We start from the raw sequence: 5,309 nt of genomic DNA, 5'->3' as shown, positions 1-5,309 counted from the left end.
CAGGGTACCAATTTTCCCAGCCAAGACAGAGATAAACCCGTGCCCCAAAACTGCTTCTGAGCTGGATTATAAGGAAACCCTCCCTAAAAGGCCAGCTGGGCTGTGTTTGAAGGCTCGGGGCAGCCCCTGCTCGCAGGGAAAGCAGCTTTGCATCCATCCCGGCATCGCTGCTGTCATCTCCCCCCCCCCCCACCCTCCGGCTAGCCTCCTCCCTAATCAGATTGGAGCGGTCCTGCCAGACACGCAAAATGCTCTCACGGAAGACAAAGAGTGGAGCTGCCACCCTCACCCGCCAGCTCAAACACAAACACGGCCCCAAAATAGCCGGCATTCCTTCGGCACGGCTGGCCCCCCTCTCCTCAAACCCGCCAGGCACACGCAGCGCCTTTTGGTGCTTTTCCCTGATTTTATTTTATTATTATTATTATTATTTATTAATTTTGCAGGTTTTTAATCAGGGCTCTTAGCAGGATTTTTCTGTGGGAGAGCGCACGGAGAGTTTGCACAGCAGGACCTCAGCAGCCACCACCTGCCAGAGATTTGAGTCTAGCCCCAAAATACACCTGCCTTCCACAGCATCCCCCCAACTTTCTCACCAATAATCATCGTGCTGGGGCTCTCCACCCACCCCGGGGCCTATCCAGTTGTGTCTTGCAGTGCTGGACGATTCTGCACTGGCCGGGGAGAGCAAGCAGAGGGTTCTGCAGGAGCTGCTGGTGGGGCGAGATGCTGTAATCTCATTTTTAGTGTGATCAGGGGAAGGAAAGCTCTGCTCCCTCGGGGCTTCCAGTGGCACCAAAGCTCCTTTAAACCCCCCAGAATTTTTTACCCAGCACAGCTGTCAGCTACCCATGGCCAGATGCATAACAGCAGCACACAAATAGCTGGATTTTTTAAAGCAGAAAACAATCTCTTCACTTTTTCATCCCTTCAGTTGGGATTCCTGTCTCTCCCCCACTAACCCTCTATAAAGGGCATTCATAAAGCACCACACAATATACATGTAGACCATGAGGTCCCCCATTTCTCCTGCCACCAACCCACCTTACATGTCTACATTTCACCCTCCTCCCACCAGCGTTCTTCTTGTGCCACTTGCTTTGACAAAATAAAAGCTTTTTTTCCCCCCAGCTCAGCTGCCCTAAATCACCCCCAGAAACTGGAATTATGATCTGGAGAAACCTGAAATGGGTAGCGTGGACAGTGGTGGGTGACAGGCTCTGTGCTTCGCTGTGCAGCCCAGAGTGGTGGTTGTTTTGGCCATCCTTTCCCTCATTAGGAATTCCTTTTCACCACCCCATCCACCACCGATGGATTGGTTGGAAAACTCCACAGTAAATAAGGTTTGGGGTGAGATAGTAAATTATAGGCCAGGTTTGGAGAAACATTCCCTATGGAAGAGCCCCTGGTTCCCGTGGCCATCACGGGATTTTGCTCCTCCCAGCGTCCTGAGAGGGATTTGGGCTAATGAAAAGCAGAGTGAGAGCTGCAGGGCCTTGCCCAGGGTCTGCTAGTGCATCCTCCACCTTAGGCTGGGTTTAACTGCAGCTTATCAGAGAAGTTCATGAGCCTAAACTGACTTGTTGTAGCAGAAACAGAACATCCTTGTCACTGGCAATGGCACAGCAGTGATGGCAGGAGTGGCATCACAATCATCTCAAGATCATTTTATTTTCCTTCTTATTCCCTCCCTCCCACCCTGTGATTGTTGCCTTAAATAGCAAAGTTTTATTTCTCAGGTTTGCTGGATAAAATGCTCTCATGTTGGATCAGCAAGGAGATGCATCAAAATAGGCTGGAGGAGGAGATCCAGGATTCACCAGGTTTTGTGGAATTGTCTAAGAATAGTGTTTTATTTGGGAAAGAAGAGGTGGAATTCAGGTTATCCCTGGAATCCTCACCAAACTGCCATGATGGGCATGCACTGTGGATGGATGGAGGTCCACCAGGATCTGCCAGGCTGTGTTGCTCTCCTGGGCACAAGAAGGATCTTTCCAAACTGGGCTTGTCCTATTGGGAATGGATGTGCTCACAACCCATCAAGGCCAAATCTCTTCCTAATTTGTAAAAGGCCAAATTTTAAAAAATTATATATAAAAAAAAAAAATTATTAAATATACTGCAGTAAGACCAAACCCCACCAGGGTACTCATGGCACTTGGGGAACTTGGATTTTCTAACACTAAACAGGATTGCATTTGGATGTGGGACAAAAACTGGGCAGTCAATTAAAGGGAGCCTTGTTAATTCTCACTTCTCATTCCTTTAATTGCTTTCTTCCCAAACTATGGGCAGATATCCAGGGTATCCAGACAGTCAGTGTGGGGTTCCTCTGTCAGAAGTTACACATATAAACCCCAGCTATCCGCTGAAATTCCCTCTGCAGATCAAGGGGAGACACATCCAGCCTCTCCATCCACAGGTAATTCCAAGCTGAGAAAACAATTGGGAAACTGGCAGCTGAAAAATAAAATTGTTTCCTCCCTCCTTTTAAACAGCAAAAGTGAATTTTAAGGGAAACAACTCCTGTTTATTCAGAACCCTCGAGGGACACAAAACAATTCGTTTCAGTCACTGAACCCCGTCCCTAAGCCGGAGATTTGCTCAGCGAATTGCTCAGCACTAAACCCAAAAGTGTGTTGAAAACTTTATTCATTAGGTAACCAGGCCCTGGGTTATTCGATGTGACTTAAAGGAATTTTAAAATGCTGCTTTGCATCTGTCGGTTTAACAGCAATTTCCTCTACAAGCAAAGAGCGGTTTCCACCAATAAACCCCAAATTAGTTTTATTCATCATTTCCAAGGAAGACTTCAGAGATGCATAAATTAGAAATCAAGACAGAGAGGCATCAGGCTATAAAATTGCTTGAGCAAATATGTTCAAGAGTGTGTCAACCTGGTTGGAAAACGCAGTTGAAAGGCAGGAGTGGGCTGTAAATCTCCAAGTTTTGCAGTGAGGAGATTCAGCCCTGCTGAAGGGATGTAGTTCTGAATTGTAAATGAAAAACATGATTAAAATCAAATCATTCAAGTCCTGACTTTCTCCTGCCGTATTTTAAGTCGTGATTAAAATTCATAATTTAAGCCACATCAATTTAAATCAAAGCACCCTGCCACAAAATGGGGTTTCGAACCCTTTGTGAGGTTTTAATGAGAGAAAAAAGATGATTCTCCTGTTGAATGAAGTTAATGGGGATTTACTGGTGCCATTCATGGGCAGGAGCCATCTTAGAAGCCTCCAAAATCACACAGACTGAGAACCTTGAGGGCTTCTTTTAGCCATCTGGGAAAATTTTAAAGAAACAAAATGATTTTCTATAATAGGGTGTTGTACTAATCTCCAAACTTTTTTTTTTTTTTCCACCACAATATTCCACACAGCTGTTCAGGACAGGAAAATTTATTCCTTATGCCAAAGAGGTTGGCACCTCTCCTTGCCTTTTTGGCATGGGAATTACCCCAAGTGATGGTGGGCTGAGATGAACCCTTGCACGCTTGGAAAATGGGCTCAAGGGGGGTGATTTTTGCTTTCTGACCTCACAGCTGATGTGATGCCACGTCCCACTTTGCCTATCGTTTGTCCTGGTTGTCTCTCAGTCGGATGAGGCTTTTCTGGGAGTCCCAGGGTTGCTGGTTCATCCCATTTGCAGCGCACGCATTCCCAGCTTTTCATTGTCAGGTGGGATTTTGGGGGGTTTGGGGCGTTGCTGGGATTTGGTATAAACTCACGTGGCCTCAGAAGGAGGCAGTGCAGAGCACAGCCACTTCACTGCATTGTGTCACACGAGATCAGGGTGAAAATGAAACCCATGTTAGAAGAGAATAAAGTAACAAAAAGGAAAATAAAAACCACGAGGGGGCCGTTTCGTGCTTTTACCGCACATTGCTGCTTTCTCCACTTTGCCAAGAGAAACCCATGGGAGCAAATTTCTATTTATTTATTTGTTATTTTTATTCCTTTAGGCTCCAAAACCGAATCAGGTCACCAGCAGAGAGTGATGACTGAAAAAGTGCATTAATGAGAAGTCTGGTTTGGAGCAATCACAATCACAGCCTGGTTTGAGGGTGCTACTTATTAGCTGGCCTAGTACCTGGTAGAAAAATTGCTCCCCTTACCTGTGCTTTAAAGATTTCTTCTGTTGCTGAATAAATTAGAAATGTCCAACCAGGACAACTTTATTGCTTATTTAGTATAAATATATCTCTCTATCCCCAAGATCTTGGTTACTTGATGTTATTCCAGTACAACCACTGCTAACCAGACCATCTCCTTAACTCTACTCTGCTTTTTCTCACAGTCAAGGCTCAGAGCATCTTGATAAGCAGAATAAAATGGTCACCCTGAGAGCTCTCCACTTCCCTCAGCCTGCAGCAGTATCATTTAAACTTTTCCTTTTTTTTTTTTTTTCACCCCCTCCATTTGCCTACGTGGTGGAATGTCTTATCTCACCCTCCTGCCTTCAGACTCCAGGGAGGGAAAAAAAAAAACAAAAAAAGAAAAAAAAAAAAAGGTCTTTGCTATTAGATTTCAAAGAAGGACTTTCTCAAATAGAGTTTTTCCAAATCTTCCTGAAGAGCCTTTCAAGTCCCCTTTGTCAAAGTTAGAGATCTGGCATTTTTTTCTCTTTGCCTTCATCTAACAGAAGCCACTTAGAATAAATTTCTGACAAGGTTGTCTCCTCATTTCTCTACAATAGATTTAATATATATTTAAGTACTACAGCTTAATAACTGTAAGCCAATTTCTCCCTTCTCCTCCAGTTAAACTTGCTGAAATCAATTAAGGTTGCAAGAGAAAATTTCAGCCTTTGCCATTAATAACCAAGGCCTTATCCTTCCACTGCAAAATGACCTTCCTTCTCCCTTTCACCACTCTCATGAGCCACGTGGCCTCAGACCAAAGCTCCCTGCACACAGAGTTTGTTAGACAGAGAAAAAGGCTCTAGATTAATGCAATTTTTATCAAGGATGCTAAGAATATCAACTGCACCTCAAAGCAACATCTAAAATGGGACCAACTCAGAAATGAAAAAAATTCTCTTTTCCACTTTGGAGGAGGTTGTAACGCAGATCCCATCTGCCTGTTTCCAAGGATCTGTCCTGCACCTGGCATCAAACACAGCTTTGGGTTTTAAACCCAAGGGTCATATTCTTATTTGCCTTTTCATTTGGCAGCCTTTAGAGTGCACTCCTGACCCACCAGCAAGACCTTCTTCCAAATCCTGAAATACACCTTTTTTTTTTTTGATGTTTTTAAGCACATACAGACACTGTTACACAACACCAGGGACAAGGTGTGATTCTTGAG

Source organism: Empidonax traillii, unplaced genomic scaffold (genome assembly GCF_003031625.1).
Source record: "Empidonax traillii isolate 1590-97213 ecotype Southwest subspecies unplaced genomic scaffold, ASM303162v1 scaffold1102:size184380, whole genome shotgun sequence".
NCBI lineage: Eukaryota > Metazoa > Chordata > Aves > Passeriformes > Tyrannidae > Empidonax > Empidonax traillii.
The sequence above is the reverse complement of the archived record's forward strand: the minus strand, read 5'-3'. Positions refer to the sequence as shown.